Source organism: Grampus griseus (assembly GCF_964374135.1).
Source record: "Grampus griseus genome assembly, chromosome: 10".
In the NCBI taxonomy this organism is placed as follows: domain Eukaryota; kingdom Metazoa; phylum Chordata; class Mammalia; order Artiodactyla; family Delphinidae; genus Grampus; species Grampus griseus.
Genome location: NC_139004.1, coordinates 2,193,410 through 2,210,277, shown reverse-complemented (window position 1 = coordinate 2,210,277; position 16,868 = coordinate 2,193,410). Strand labels below are relative to the sequence as shown.

Sequence of the window (16,868 nt, the reverse complement as noted above, 5' to 3'; positions counted from 1 at the left end):
CAGGGAAGGACAGGAGAGCGGCCAGGCAGAGGCACCGGGCTGGGAGGGCTGGCCTGTTGGGGCGGACAGAAGGGCTGGTGGCCGCGGCCTGAGCGGGGCAGGACAGGCTCCGCAGGCCCTCCTGGGCCATCTCCTGGGTAAAGCAGGAGCCCCAGGTGGAGATGAGAGGAAGAATGAGATCATCCCAGACTTGGTCCTAAAGAGGCGACTTTGGCTGAAGTGCAGCTGGGAAACTGGGAGGTGGGGAGGTCCCGAGGAGGCCCCTGTGGCTGCCCAGGCGGAGAGGGAAAAGGGACAGACCGGGGGTAGGGAGCGGTGGAGAGACGGTGGCCAGGCTGGGAGAGTGAGGATGGTGTCGAGAAGAATCACCAGGTTCCCATCCTGAGCCTGAGTGAGAGCAGATTCCGCTGGTGAGAGGAGATGCTGGGAGAGACGCAGCTTAGGAGATGCAGAGGCCGGAGACCCGAGGTGCGTAGGGGTTCCTGCAGGGCTGGGCCCTGCCTCTATGGGAGGGGAGCCCGGGGCGGCTCAGCCCTTAGGGGGACAGCACCCAGATCCGTCAGTCCACCGGGGTCATCCGGGGCTGCTCTGGGTCAGGGACACGAGGAGTGTGAGAAGGGACCGGGCCCTCGAGACCATTCATGTCCCTTTGGGGGGGCAGTGTAACTGCACAAAGTGGGGAAGCGACTAGAGAGTGGACAGGTACGTGAATTAATGGGGTCAGACCTCATGCAGCCTCAAAACCTCTCGTTTGGGGGACTATCTAACGACTTGAGGTAATGTTTACAGTGTCCTACAAAATAAGGAAAGCAAGCAGATAGCCAATTCTGTTGTTTAAATTAATTCTTTAGAAGATTGGGAGGAAATACATGGGAATCTGAACGCCGGCCATTTGGGTTATCAGTGATTCACTTAATGTACACTTTTCTGTGTCTTCAGAATTTCCCCCAGTGTCTGTGTCTTTAAGGTTGAAGGTTAAGATGTGCTAGTTCCCCCCCAGGTCCCGGGACTCCAGGCTGGATCGTGGAAGCCGGGCTACGTTCGTCCTGGGCGTCAGCAAGGGCAGAATATTTCCAGAGGGAGGGTTGGGGGAAGCGGGGGATGCTCTTGTGAGCCGTGTGGTGGGAGATCTGGAGAGCGTGATGGAGGGGGCCCTGCCTGAGCCTGAGCAGGAGGGATGGAAGAGGGTAGGACAGGACAGTCGGATCTCAGAGGGTCTGCAGGAAGGAAGCTTCCCGGACCCACAGACTGAGTCCAGGTAGGGGGACCCGCAGCCGGGGGCTGGGTCGAGGGATGCGTAATTAACAGACGTAAGAAGTCAGGGGCACAGCTGACTCTGGGGTGGGGAGGCCCGTGATGAGTTTAGCCCCAGATGAACCGTAGTGGGTTTTAGATGTGGCAGAAACTGGCCGGCAGGGAAGCAGAGGTGGGACTTAGCTCGGAGGGCAGTGCTGGCGGGTCAGGTGGCATCCTTCACGCACAGGAGGGGAGCTGTGTCCTGTGACGCAGGGGAGCCCGTCTCTGGCTCTGAGCAGCTAGAGCAGGAGAAAGTTTCAGTGGTTCCAGGCTGAACAGCCTGTGAATTGTAAGTGGAACATTTTCAATGCTGAAGGAGAAGCCAGCTTCATTACCCAACTCCTGGGGGCAGAACGGTTTGTACACAACTGTAGAAACGTACTCTGCGTTCAGCTGCTCTGACCTGGGAGCTCGCACCTCACCCCGGGATACTCACAAGTTCCCGTCTTGTCCTGCAAAAGGCACCGTGTTTGTAGGACGGTAGGCTACGTGTACTTCCCTTGTAACTTAAAAGTGGGTCCTTCCCCTCTGAGAACTCTTTTCTTTGGCTGAATGAAGGTGGGCTGTACGAAGAAACACACGTCTTGGCATTCGAAACTCCCTAGCCACTGAACACCTCTGTGTGCTAATTCCCCCAGTGTCGGAGCCCGGAGTCCACTGGACTCGAGGATATAACCGAAGTGATGCTGAGTGAGTGTGTACGGCGTCCCGGTGCAGCCAGATGTCCTTCGCGTTGGGGCACGGGCGCATGTATTTATTACAGGCTGAGCAGTGGGCCTTTTGTCAAACACTGGATGATAAACAGCTGTTTTCTTGCTCGGTGTGGGGTTTGCTCATTTCCTAATATTAAGGTTTATCGAATGACTCACCCAGGGCGGTGGCTGCTTCTTTCTGCCTAGCTCCCGAACTGCCAAGAGCACAGCGTTTCTGTGCGTTTACGTCTCGGTTTCAAGGTGTCAGCAGGGGAGAGCTGTAAGAAGCTTGTCTCTGCAGTTACAGGGGCAGAAAGGGTTTCGTTGGAGGCATTTGTGCCTAAGGATCACGAGTTTTAACACGCTTGAAGTTTGCAATTGGTTCTTTCAAGACATGCTCTCCACTTCTGCCTCCAGGAAGAGGATCTTCATGCATCTGTCTGTACATTCAAATCAGTTCCCTTTAGCCTCCAGCAGATCTCCAGACATCCTGGAGTTGCTCTCAGCTGTCCCGGAAGCTTAGAACCCGTGCTGCCTGGTCCAGAGCGTAGGGTCCTCACCGCGTGGTTGCCGGACACCGACGTGGGGCTCCTTCGTAACTTTCAGTAGAGCATTCACTGGGCTCGTGGAAGGGGCCCGCCGGGGCTTCCACTGTGTCTGTTGTGTTTTCTTATCTTCACTCAAAAAGAAGTGGGGAAGTACGGTAAGTGTAAAGATTTGACCAAGCCAAGGGTTTGGGCACACAAGTGTTTTCTAGTATTTCTTACACTTTTCCAATATACTTGAAATATTTCACAATTTAAAAATGATCTTTGAAGTTCAGTTGCCCCCTCCTTCCTCCTTACATATTCTTGAGAAAGTTGGCAAAGTGTCTTTATTTCGACACTTTGACATCAGATTCTAGATCTGTGCTGTCCAGTAGAACACGTGAAATGTGGCTAGCCTAACTCAACAACCGAATTTTTTATTTTATTTAACTTTAAGTTTAAATTTAAGAAGCCTTAGGTGGTTACCGCTTTGGTCAGGTACAATTCTGGAAGAAAAAGCTGTAGAAACCAGAATATTCCTCGAATGCTGTCAGAGACTGGGCTGAACACTCCAATTTCTGTTCCCATTCCTTAGCAAAAATCTTCTTTAAAGTTAATGAATCCAGCATAAATTAGTGAAGGAAATAATACCCTGAATATTTATAGAATGTAGTTTTCTCCTTCTGCCATCTCGTCCCCTCCACCTGTCCTTTTCCAAATAAGATGTTTTTCTTCCTTCTTGCATGGGAGAGCTGCCCCCTGGTCGGCACGAGTGTTTGACAATGATGAGCTCTTTGCTGGGCCTGACTCCACGCGGGTCCCCGAGGTCATCCATCAGTGTCGTGATGTTTGGAAGCAGATGGACAATTCAGGAGCAAGCTGTGGGCGCTTAGACATTTGGCTGGTTGCTGAGTGTTTCATTATATCTCAGCAGACACGGGAGTGGGCCCTCGTCGATAAGCTTAGCCGGCCTGGTTAGCAGTCGTGGTGATAAATTGAGCAAGTCTTACTGAAGAGAGGTGAACAATAGGAAGACAGCGTCTCAGTGTGTGCGTGTGTGGAGGGCAGGGCTGTCTGCTTTGTTCTTAAAGGATATACCTGATGTTTAGGATCCAGAAAGGCTGGATTCAAGGTCCAGGTGCTGTAAAGCACATGACCCGAGACCTGTTTGGTCACCAGCCCCTTGGGGCCACCCTGTAAAATGGGAACAGGGCAAGAATGTGGTGAGGAATAAAGGCGGTGACGCAGGTGACTGTTTCCTAGGGAAAGGGTCCAGAACGTGCCACGTGGCATAAGGAGCCCTTTGGGCTGAAGACATTTGAGAGTGGGCAGAAGCAGGAAGAGGCTTTCCCTGCGCTCCTCTTACGCCTAAAAGCAGATCTTCTGAAAGAATTCATCTCCCTTGCATCCCCTTTTATGGAAAGCTTCCTATCCCGGGGGCGGGGGGGTGCGGGTAGTGACTCCTGTCACCAGAGATGGGAAATTGCATAAACAGACTTTCTTAAACCTTACTTTCCAATAGTTTCTTTCATCTACGTAGTTGGCATTCATTTCTCACTATTTATTGCCCCTTGAAATCCTAACTCCTTCCTCATGCTGAGGTGGTGTATAAGCCCCAAATTCTAACTGCTTCTCTTCTCTGAGCCGCTTTCTTTGTGAGCCCCCCGCGTCCATACTTCCACAGTCAGCAGTGAACTTTGTCTTTTCTCTTGCCAATCTGCCTGTTGTCAGTTTAATTCACGGGCCCCCAGGAAGCGCACCCAAAAGGGTAGGGAAAGGTCTCCCCACCCTTGCAGCACTAACAGGTGCAGGTGTTATGTGTCTGATGGTGGTTTGAGGCGATGAAGGACCGCATCAGTTCTGCTGGAGCCTGATGACAGGTGCAGCAGCATCTCCTGGACGCCCTGCTAAACTCTGGCTTCTACCAAGGAAGCGTCTGGTTCTGTAGGTTTGGACAGGGGATCCCAGGGGAGGGTGATGCAGAGGGTTAAGGGAACCGCACTCTGCGGAGCACTGCTTTGGGGGACCGCCGCGTTTAGAAGGACCACAGGCGTGGGGATGACCCAGCATGCCTCGTTCATAGTTTCTGGGGCTCTGCTTCATTCTGCATTTCAGTTTTAGTCGTTGGTTGCCTAAATGAATTGAGACGCTCTTTTCAGTTTTGCTTTATCTCGATGCGTGAGCTATACAGCGACTTTCTGGAGGAGTTGAGCTATGTTAAGGAGATTCATATCCTTAAAACATCACGCTGTGATGGGTTTAATTTGAAATTCAGGGTCCCATCTTAAAATGCTGATTGAACGTAAGTTTTCACACAGACATACCCATATTATTTACCTGGAGGAATAAAATGCTCGGTCAGGTGTTACAAAACTTGGGTTTTACCTTCTTAACTCTCTTGGGCAGGTTGCTTCCTCTGTCCATGAATCAAAATACATTTAATCACTTGGACCCTAGAATTTGTTCAGGAAATGAGAGAAGTACGTGGAGATTTAAGTTATGTAATTTTTTTAATCTATTAACTTTTCTTTGAAGGAACTTACATTATTTATTCTGTGTAAAGCCCACCACTCGAATTTTGATTTTTCCCAAACCAGGAATGGAGTCAGTCCTCACTAGTAATTAATTCCAAGCACAGCCCCACCCTGGCAGGAAAGCTTTGGTCGTGGTAGATGATAAGTGAATAGTTCATTTGTTTTCTGCCCCTTTGCCTCTGTATCTTCTGTCAGCTTTGTCAAAGGTGGTGGCCCAGCATGACTCAGAGGTGCTGCTAAACATGTACCCCGGACTCTGGGGTTGTTTTGTGTGACAGTGTTTACATTTGATTGTCACCTGATACCACAGCAGTGACTGCCAGTGACTGCGGCTTCACATCCAAAGTGGGGTGACTTCTGTGCTTTTATGTTCTGGACCAAAGAAAGGGGGAGAGGGAGAGAGCAAACAAAACAAACCCCCCTTGGAAGTTTCCTGGAGGTCTGACAGTCATTATACTAACAGTGAGCTAGCTTCAGGTGTGTCCTCAAAGCTTGGCCTTGAAACAGACTCTTACACCACATAAAAAGCAGGCTTTTGGAATCAAACCTTTTAAACAAACAAAAATTATAATTCAGTGGCAGAACTTTTGCAGACTTTAAATCCCTTGCAGCTGACAAGCCCCCTCTCAGCTTGAGAGGAGGGATGCTTTCTGGGAAACTCTTCCCACTGCAGCTCACAAGGGCCCCCGGGACAGGTCGGGCTCCAGAGAGCCTCAGCCTGAGGGTCCTGCTCGTTATAAAGCGCTGTCTGTCCTGAACACGCCTCCTTCAGAACCAAGAACTAGAGGGAGCCGTACAGTCCCTGACTTCACAGCAGGCCGTTTTGAACGGTATGAAACGGTTGGAGGTGTGGGTGTGATGCAAACATCTGCGTTCACGGGGGGCATGAAAGGTGGGGCTCCCGGCCGTTCACCATTACCCTTAAAGAAGGAACGTAATGTGAAGACACTGCTCTTTTTTTTTTTTTTTTGTGGACTTTCAACCACTGCGCCACCAGGGAAGCCCAACACGGCTCTTTTAAATAGAATTACTTAGAAACTATGGTGCCTCCAGGGCCGCTTTTCCAAATGCTAAGTGTGTCCCTTCCAAATGGAGCCCATCAAAACCCACAGACAAATCTCTTAGGACCTCTCCCATCCTTGCATTCCAGGGCTGTCCTTTCCCCGTGGACCATCCATTTCCACGAGGCCTGTGCTCTGTTGCTTGCACATTTGCTGTGACAATTGTCTTCTCCCTTTTCACGTGGGGCCTGGAAAATCCTTGCTCGCCTTTACACAACGGATCATGTAGAAAGGCCCTTCCTCTGTTTACTGTGGTTAGCGTTCCCGGCACTTTGGAGGTTGCCATTCTCATGCAAAAAGTCCCCAACTTTCACAAGAGTTATAAACTTCTACAAAAGTTCATTTGTTTCGTGGTTACCTGGAACTCAAGGGGCGTTTTGCGAGAGCCTCTGCTGTGGCCATGAGCGTCTCCCGCAGCCCCGGGGCCGTTGGACCGAGTCCCTGAGCTGTTACTCGGATGTGCTGTGTCAGGCGCTGGGGCAAACGAGCCCGGCAGCTCACCTCCTGTCACCCGTCCTTCCGGCGGGGACCTGTCACCCTCTTCCGTGACAGCATGAGTGTGTTAAGTACTCAGCTCAAGACCATGAGGCAGGTACTTGGAAAATGGAAAAGTCCAGCCCATTGCAGCGCTTCTGCTCTTCCCGTTGCCGCCTCTGGGCTACCTATCTTGAATGATGCTGTTTCCGTGGGAAAGGAGCGGCCGGCAGGTGGATTCTTGCGGATACAGTCCTTTTTAATTTCGTACAACTGCAGAGGGAGGCTGGCCTCGGGGTAGATATTCCTCAAGGTCATGAGCTGGAAAGCCGAGACTTCGCCCCAGGAGGGACGGGGCCAGGGCTTGGGAACCCGGTTGCACCTGGCGAGTGATGGTCAGTGTCTGTCCCTACCAAAGCCTGTGAGCATGGTGCCAGGTTATCACATTGAGGGGGAGGCAGGGGGAGGGGAGGGCTGGGGAAGGAATGCCGGTTTCATTTTTATCAAAATCGGGGCAATTTTTTTTTTTTTTTTTTTTTTTTTTGCAGTATGCGGGCCTCTCACTGTTGTGGCCTCTCCCATTGCGGAGCACAGGCTCCGGATGCGCAGACTCAGCGGCCATGGCTCACGGGCCCAGCCGCTCTGCGGCATGTGGGATCCTCCCGGACCGGGACACGAACCCGTGTCCCCTGCATTGGCAGGCAGACTCTCAACCACTACGCCACCAGGGAAGCCCCTTAGTGCAGCAAATTTTGAGCATCTGCTGGGTGCTGGACGCAGTGCTGGACGTCGAAGAGACGGGTAGGAGCAGGCTTGGTCGCTGCCAGTGGCCTCTGCGACCTTACTCTCCCCGTGAACGAAGCCAGCAGGCCGGCAGCGCGTGGCGGACCCTGGCCCCCGCCGGGTTCCGTGCGACCCAGACTGAGGTTTTCTTCTAATTGAATTTGAAGGGCTTTAAACAGAGCCAGCAAGCCGTGATTCGCTGCAGGTCCACCCCTCATCCCAGGCCGGTTTGGCACGTTTCTTACCTGCCTGGCATTGGACTCTGCCAGCCCCGGTGGGTGTTCTCTGAGTTTCCTCTTATCTGAATTAGGCTGAGAGTCGAACTTCTTTGCAACTCCAGGTCTTTTAAGCCTCTGCCTGCCTTGCCCTGGGGGCACTGGAAGAGCTGTTTTCCTCAGTGGGAAAGAAAGTCACACATGGTGATGGGGAAAAAAGCAAGCACGTAGTCTCCCCAAGGCCTGCAGGCCAACAGGTGTTCTAAGCTGCAGTGTAGCCTTGAGCTGTGTTAGTTTTAATACGCTAATGCTGCAAAGGGGACCTTAATATGGGATCTCAGGGCTAAGACGTGTAGAACTCTCCCCGTGGTGTTCCCAGCGCTGGGCTTCGGAGCGTGGGCCCTAAACAAGCAGCACCTGCGTCACCTGGGAACTCGTTAGCAGCACAGATTCTGGAACACTGACCCAGACCCCCCGAATCAGCATTGAGGCCGGGGCCCAGGAATCTGTGTTCTGTTATCTTTAAAATTTAATGATGAAATAGTGCTACCTCCTAGGGTTATTAGAAGGATTGAATGACGTGATATTTGTCAGGTCCTCCGTAGGGCTTGTTAACACGGGGTGCTGGATGCAGCCCCAGGTACGGATTCAGCAGGTCTGGAGCAGGGCCCTAGAATTTGTGTTTCCAGCACGGTCCCAGGTGCCACTGCTGCTGGTTTGGGACCACACTTGAGAAACTTGAGAACCACAGTCCAGAGACCCTGTCCGCTGTGTGGTGAGTCATCGGGAAGAACCTGGGGAGATGAGACAGGGTAGGGATGGCTGTTACGTGTGGCGTGGTCGGACAGAGCTTCCCTGATCCGGTGACACGCGGGCGGAGGGAGCGTGGGACACTCTGGGGAGGGTGTTCCAGGCACAGGGACAGACAGCAAGTGCAGCAAGGAGGCCGGTGGGTGACGGGCAGGGGAAGTGGCAGATGAGGTCCGAGGGGGAAGGGGCTGGAGAACACGTCAGGCCTCAAGTCACTGTGAAGGCCTGCGTTTGCTCTGAGCACAGTGGGAGCTCTCAGAGGTGACGTGACCTGTGAAATTACCCATTGCCTGGTGTGACTTTGGTTCCGTAGTGCTGCCTCTTCTGAATGGCCCTCCCTGGTGAATAAGAGTTCTTCTGTACAAGTATAACTCAAGGCGAAAAACAACGCGCAATGAACGACGGAATTAGAAAATCTTGCACCCCTGATGAAATCACTGATGCGGGCCTTGCCCGTCGGGGGATGTTGAAGCCAGGAGGAAGGTGTTGGTGAGCGGTCCGGATGGGCGGCTGAGACGCCACCACGTGAGTCTGTTGGTCAAGCTCAGCATCTTCCAAAGTAGGTGCCCCTCCTGGGGGGCTGCAGCAGGAAGCACAGGCCCACCGCGAGCCATTCTTACGGAAAATGTTGCACCTGAGTCCAGCTGGACCTTCAGGTCTAACTTACTGTTCAGAGATTAAAAAAGCGAATGAAGGAACAAGTCAGCACCCCCCGGGAAGTAGGTGTCCAGACAAAACCAGAGCCCTCTGGCCTCTTCAGCAAGACGGCGCCCTGGGAAAGGGGATGGGGGGTGCTTTTCTACATTGAAGGAGACTTAGAGCCGAGCGTATGAATTTCGTTTGGACCTGGTGTTTTAAACATACACCCATAAAGAGATTTGGGGGGTAATTGAATAATCAGAGCATAGACTGGAGAATAAATAACATTTAAGAATTATCATAGATTTTGTCAGATGTGATGATGGTATTGGTCTTTACGTAAGAAAATATCCTTTTTATAGAGAGACGTCTGTGGGCTTAGAAGTGAAATGACATGATTTCAAGAATTTGATTTAGGGCTTCCCTGGTGGCGCAGTGGTTGAGAGTCCGCCTGCCGATGCAGGGGACATGGGTTCGTGCCCTGGTCCTGGAGGATCCCACAGGCCGCGGAGCAGCTGGGCCCGTGAGCCATGGCCGCTGAGCCTGCGCGTCCGGAGCCTGTGCTCCGCAACGGGAGAGGCCACAGCAGTGAGAGGCCCGCGTACCGCAAAAAAAAAAAAAAGAGAATTTGATTTTAAATATTACAGGAAACAGTGAAAGAAAAGTGGCAGAAGAACCAAGAGAAGCAAAATATTGATCATCGCTGACCCCACACGTGGTCTCTGGGGATTCATTACACGATTCTGTCTTTTTGGTGAATGTATGAACTTTCAAAAGCTTTTAGAAATGCAGACATAAGAGAGACAGGAAGGTACGCAGAAGAAGCAAATGAGAAAAAAGGAAGACCTTGTTTAGAAAGACTAATTGCTAAGAATTCCTCCCTGTTTAGGACGAGTATGCTAAAGAGTGAAGTACATTTACCATTACCAGGTATTATACAGTAAGGATACTGTGACCTCATGTTGAGATATATTCTATTTACCATAAACCCAACCGCTGCTTTCCTGACTGCTCGTCAAGCTCATAAAACAACAACAACGTCGACAGTTGAAGACAAATAGAAGTTGGGTGGTCCTCCCTGCCCGCCGACACCTGGGGAGCGTGTGCTGCTAACGTGAGGCAGAGTTGGCAGTAGCTTAGGACTGTGCTCCTGGGCCACCTTCCTCTGAGGGTTCAGATCTGCCGTCTCCGAGGACTCTGTTGGGTGCATCATCTAACGATGCAGACGTGATGGGTCAGTAAGTGCGATTTTGACCCACAGGATGGCTGGTACCAAAGAAAGTGAGGATTGAGGAGTGTCACTTGGAACTGACGGCTGGAAACCTGTGTTCTGGACCCGAAAATCCCCCTCTCTCTGTACCTGCTCCTTCGCTCAGCCTGAATGAAGGTGCCCAGCAGATGCAGAATGCAGGGATTTCAGCGGGCTTGAGGCTGTTCTGATGCTTCAGGTCCCTTCTCTCGCTGGATTTTTCCTCTCTCGCTAAATGCTGGGAGACTGAAAGTGGAATTAATGTAAATTCTTAAGTGTGTACTGCTGAACGTTAGTCACTGTTCTTAAACAGAAGCGCTTGCTAAGCGGAAACATCAGTGAGCGTTTAAATCCTTTTTCCTCATTTTGAGTAATTATAATACTCGTTTAAAAGAAACGTGAGGTGATAGAAAGAATTCGTTATCTGGAGAGGACACTGGGCTCAGGGGCTGCTTCTGCGGAGCTGGGCTTCGTGGGCAGTGGTCTCCCCAGTAGCGCTCAGCGTGTGCATCTGTGAACCACAGTGGGCGCCCGTGTCAGACCAGCTTCTGCAGGTTCACTCAGCAGTCTCAGCTACCGTGACGCTCATTGATTCCATCGTAGACGTCTAAGGAAAGAGGAGCATAGGTAAAGCCACTGAACCAGACGGGAAGAGTCCATCACGAGCTTCTTCAGGTGACAGATACCTGAGTCCCCGCTGTGTGCCAGGCACCATCCCAGACTCTGAGGAAGGGCAGTGAGCAAAGCCGAGGAGGCCTGACCTCCAGGACCTTAGATTCCAGTGGGTGCAGCCGAGAGGCCAGACCCACCAGGGACTCCCGTTGGAGACCTGCCTGCAGCCAGGCGGGTGGAGGCACCGGGGGACGGGGGCCCTAGCTTCAGTTCCTGCTCGGTTCCCTCCTTAGCTGTGTGACCTTGGACAAGTCACGTAATCACTCCGAGCTTTGGGGTCCTCTTGTGTGAAACGAGCATTAAAAACAGTACCTCCGGGCTTCCCTGGTAGCGCAGTGGTTGAGAGTCCGCCTGCCGATGCAGGGGACGCGGGTTCGTGCCCCAGTCTGGGAAGATCCCACGTGCCGCGGGGCGGCTGGGCCCGTGAGCCACGGCCGCTGAGCCTGCGCGTCCGGAGCCTGTGCTCCGCAACGGGCGAGGCCACAGCAGTGAGAGGCATGTGTACCGCAAATTAAAAAAAAAAAAAAAAAACAGTACCTCCATCGGAGAGTTGTGCAGATTGAGTGAGTTTAATGGATGAAAAATGCCCACCGACGTGTTTAGCCACAGTGAGGGGGAGCTGTGCCTTAGCCCAGCGCTGCAGACCTGGTGGGTAACCCAGCAGGTAGGTGATGTGGTTCTGCATTTGAGCATTAGATGTTTGAGTCTGTATGTCTGGCAGGCACTGGAATGTGAATTGTAGGAGATCTTTACGTTTCCATATCTTTTTATCTTCTTTTCTCTAAATGGAGGTGGTTTTAACCGTTCCGCTGGGTTGGCAGGTCCTAAATTGAGAGGAAAAGGAAGTTTTCCACAGGGAAGGTAAGACATGGAAGCTGTTGTGATAACAGCAGCCTTTTACAGTCACGCCCTCAGATGCTATTTGAGTCTCCATGACTGGCGATTTCAGGCCACTTTTTGCTATAATAAGGAATTGCAGAATCACATGTCACAGGTCTATTTTCTGGGGTTCTGGGGGCCCCGTGTCCTCAGCCGTAATTAGAGGGTGGTGTGTCCCCTTCCGGGCCAGCTCGGTGAGGGCAGGGAGCAGGGAAGAGGAGAGAGGCCGGCGGGTGTCGGGGCAGCGGCCAGTGAGCGCACCCCCCTTGCTGGGGAGGAGCCCAGGCCCGGGGGGGCGTCAGCAGCCCGGAGGCTGGGCCGGGCCAGGCTGGAGGGAGCCGGTGCCCGAGGTGGGGGGCTGCGATGCCCCCCCCTTCCATTGGGCGGGGCCCCTTCCTCCTGCTTCGGGCAGTTTCTCCCCAGCGGCCCCTCAGCTCCTCGGCTGATGACAGAGGTTCTCGGGCGGATAGGGAGGGGCTCCGCGTGGAAGGACGTGAGCCTGGCCCAGTGGCCCCTGAGTGGCCTGTGCTGCGGCCGCGGGGCTGCGAGGGGCCCGGCGGCCCGTGGTGGGCTTGCCCCTTCGTGGGGTGGCCGAGCCGCTCGGCGGAGCCCCGGGCTTTGATGGATTTCTCACTCCCCGGCGGATCCAGAAGCATGTTTCGTTCTGGTGCTTGAACACAGTTTGGGGGAGACTGTCCTTTCCTGAGCCCGTCTCCCTCCTCCAGCGAGTTGAGTCCCGCCAGCCCCTGTCCCAGGTGGGGTGACGTCTGGGTCCAGCCACAGTGAGCCGGGCGGCGCCCCAGGGAAACCGCAGGGGCCGGTGCTTCTCGAGAAGCCGTGGGGGCAGGAGCGGGGCTTGACATCCTGCTGGGCTCGCTGAGAGCGCGTGCTGACGCCTGCGTGCAGGCTGGTTTCTTGCCAGTCCAGACTCCCTGTTTCTTTCCTGGGGACCTGGTGCAGGAGTTCGTGAGGGTGGGGGGAGGTGGGTGTGGGCCTCACAGCCCAAAGGGGAGGCGGAGGCAGCGAGAGAGGGACCGTCACCCAGAGGAGACTGTTCTTTCCACGCAGCCTCGTCAGCCTCCCCTGGAGAGCAGAGGCTACTGACGTCCAAGAATCCTGTCACAGGGGCTTGTACGCATATCGTTTTGTCGGTTCCGACCGAGTTTTGCCTAAAACCCAGGATCGTTCAGGTCCCGCATGGGAGCACTTACTTGAGTGGCGTTAGTCTCTGGGGGATGTGAGCCCACCCGGAGCCGGACCCAGACGGCCTGAGCCTGAGGTCTGTAGGGACGACAGCCTTGAACGGCGGTTGGACGTGTGTCACCTCGTGGCCGAGGAGTGTTATCTGCTTTGTAGGCCAGGAAGGAGCAGCACAGAGAGGCTGAGCGACTTCACCCGACGGGAAGGGGCGGGGAAGGGGTCCCACGCCTGCCGTGCACCCACACTGGCGCCCCAGCCTCTCCCCTGCAGGGCCCACTTCCTCCTCGTTCTATGCGGATGCTGTCAGCCAGCTGCATGTGTTCCCTCCTTACGGCCGACTGCCATCCAGAAAAACCCTGGAGACTCATTTCAGAGCAGCTGGGAGCACTTCGAGATCCCAAGAAAACGTAGGCTCCCGGAGCCGCGGCAAGCACGCACAGCTTTTTAGAAATGCATTTAAGAAAGGATAAGGGTTGAGCGCTCCTGTGCGCAGAGCTGGGATCAGACCTTCCTCGGGTAGAACCATCTACCTGCAGTCCCCACCCCCTCCCAGATGCGGGGACTTAGGACGTTCACCCTCTGATGTATTCCTTCCTCTCCTCACTTCAGAAAAGCTGACTTCTCATCATCCAAAAGGAGCATGTGATTAAAGGCAAACCCAAAGTGCCTGAGGTTCTTTGATAATTGCTTTTTCTTTTTGAAACATCTTTACAGCCACCTTCAGAACGTAGTTGATTTCAGGCAGTTGGGAACGGATTCCTGGTGAGTCAAGGCAGAAGGGTCATTGTAAGTGTCATACCCGTGTCCGTACATCGAATGGCTGTGTTTTTCCATTGCCTCAGCAGGAATACTGAAATGCTGTCGATCTGCGGGAATGCTCTGCGTTCTTCCACCCGACGAGATAAAGCAAAATCTCTGCGAGGATTCCTAGCAAAACAGAAGCCCTGGAGAGGTCGGGAAACGATTTTACTTATTCCGCTCTCATAGACGTGTGCCTGGGAGACAAAAGCATTTCTCCTGCTGTGGGTGATGCCCACGGTTTGGGAGAAGCACGGTGAGCCAGTGCTTGTCAGGGGGGCTTCTGGGGCTCTTGTTAAAACGCAGGTGTGATCCTGGGGGCCTAGGCGGGGCCTGAGGCTCTGTGTGCCTAACAAGCTCCCAGGTGACGCTGATGCTTCCCGTCCAGGTAGCTGGGAGTGAGAGGATCGCTCGGGCCACTTACGGGCGAGCAAGGAGAGACCCTGTGGAAGGAGAACCACGACAAGGTCATTGTCGTCTGAGCAGTGGTCACGGGGAGGGTCGAGGGAGGAGGAGCCAGACTGTGGAACCCTCTGCCTGTCGAGGGGCGATGCTGCTTTGTCGCCCACAAACCTCGCCCCGGGTTTGGGAAGTGGCCTGTGATCCTCGGTGCGACAGCACGTGGTGTCGACTGACGTGTGGGATTAGACGTCCCGAAGGGGGCCTGGGGGAACAGAACGATAGCTGCAGATATTTTCATACTTAAGAGCCAGGCGGAGAAGAGGAGAACCGCCAGCCCCGCGCAGGGCCTGTCCAAACAGCGAACCCGAGGACGTGAAGCCGTTATGCTGCCTTGACGCTCCCTCTCTGAGGGGCCAAGCGCTGAATTTTCTCATCTGATCTTAACCTGTGCCGACCCTCAGAGCATCACACTCGCCCTGGCGGATGCCGAGTTCTGGTTTCCATGGCAGCGCATCCACTGCTTGTGCTTATTTAATACGTGAAAACTAGAGCCTGCAACTGTTAGTCTTTTCTAAAAGACCCTCATCTCTTTATTATTTTTAAGAGGGGAAATGCCAGGTGGGCGGGGGGAAGGGATAGTTAGGGAGTTTGGGATCGACTATATATATTTTTTATTTTATTTTATTTTTTTTTTTTTTTTGCGGTACGCGGGCCTCTCACTGCTGTGGCCTCTCCCGTTGCGGAGCACAGGCTCCGGACGTGCAGGCTCAGCGGCCATGGCTCACGGGCCCAGCCGCTCCGCGGCACGTGGGATCCTCCCGGACCGGGGCACGAACCCGTGTCCCCTGCATCGGCAGGCGGACTCTCAACCGCTGCGCCACCAGGGAAGCCCGGGATCGACTATATTTAAAACGGATAACCAACAGGGGCCTACTGCATAGCACAGGGAGCTCTGCTCAGTGTTATGTGGCAGCCTGCATGGGAGGGGAGTTTGGGGGAGAATGGATACACGTATATGTATGGCTGAGTCCCTTTGCTGTCCACCTGAAACTATCACAACATTGTTAATCGGCTATACTCCAATATAAATTAAAAGTTAAAAAAAAAAAAAAGAAAGGAACGCCAGATGTGGGGTAAATACCTGAGCCCCGCTAGGAAGTGATCTTTTACGTGAACCTGGCCTGGGCGCTGAAAGGAACAGCAGCACAGTAAATGGCCAGGAGAGAACTGTTTGATCCTGTTTTCTTAATTAAATAGCAGAAGTTCTTTATGAGCGAGGCCAGGCTTCTCTGTCGCGCACGGGTAGCTGGTAGCAAGGCCAGGCTTCTCTGTCGCGCACGGGTAGCTGGGACGCTGACCTGCTTGTCTGCGGCAGGGCAGGGGTGGAGACGCGGGCGGCTGTTATTTCTTCCTTACAGATGAGCTGGTGTAGCTATTGGCTGGCGTAGTGCATGGTCCTTGTTAATGCCGATTCCCTCCTGTGGCCAGATGTAATCTGCCTGTTCCGCCCCCTCTCATCTGCTTCCCTTCTTACTGCCTTTTGACCTCTGACCTCTGCTCTGGCCTCTGGACAACCAGCAGATGGGCTGTAGCCACTGATCTACGAACAGTCTCTGGATACAGAGACGTGAGAAGTATTCTCTCCTGAGGGTCTCATTCTTTTTTAAAAAATCATTTTAACTACGCTTTTTTTTAAAAAAAATGAAAAAAAAAGCAAGCTTTAGGGAATCCTGCAAATTGTTGAGGAAGAATAGCAGACAAATTACAGGCTCTGTAGGGAAAATATATAAAACCCAGATGCACTTTCTAGCACTGGGGACTCTTATTACAGGAACTCATGTAGTGGGTGTGCACTGGTTGTCACTTGGGTGCTACAAGTTAAGGTTTTGTGACCATCTTTTTTTGCGCAAGGTCAAATTAAGAGCATAGATTCTTGCAAACAGGAGGGACTGTGTCCTTGACATTTATTGAAGGCAGACACCGGTGTTTTTGCAGCTATGAAGGTGAATCAGACCTGCCCCTACTGGCAGAGCCGTCATCTGAGGGGGGTGCGTGGGATGCCCAGGTCACGGGGGCAGCAGAATTCTGAGAGGGAGGGGGGGCTTGGGTGAGATCCGCCCTACGTGATCCAGTCTGCTTCACGGTTTGGCTTCTGTCTTGTTCAGAAGATGGATTGGGTGCGACTGACCTGTCTTGGTCTCACGTGTGAGTGGGTTGCCTGGAACTCAGAGCTCGGGGAGCAGTGGGACGGAAGGAGGGGTGGTGAGGCGGGGGGAGCTGGGCTGGGCTTCCTGTGCCCTGTGCAGAGGTTGGGAGGGCCGCGTGGTCCAGCAGCAGAGACGGAAGGAAGGGCGGCAGAGGGAGCTCAGAGGCGCCGAGAGAGCAGAAGGTATGGGGGCCGCGTGTGACGCACGCGCTCTGTCTCCCCGCGAGGCAGCGTCTCCTAGTTCCTGAGCCGGCCGCTCTCCATCACAGCGTTCTTCGGCCGCAACTTGCTCTGTGACCCTGAGCAACGATCTCGCTCCCTTTGCAGGGGGAGCCTCAGCTCGTCCAGCTGCACAAACGAGCATCTCAGCCTTGACGCACCACCTTGCAGCCCTCGGCCAGACGGGAAGCGTGCTGGCCCGGCGCTCACGG

At 53.6% G+C, this 16,868-nt stretch overlaps 1 protein-coding gene across 1 annotated transcript in view; it reads left to right on the top strand.

Moving 5' to 3' along the window:
* The window catches only part of SLC22A23 (solute carrier family 22 member 23), a gene marked incomplete at its 5' end in the record, with an annotated part of 146,123 nt that overhangs the window by 88,644 nt on the left and 40,611 nt on the right, over nt 1–16,868 (top strand). The gene's annotated exons all lie outside the window — the stretch shown is intronic.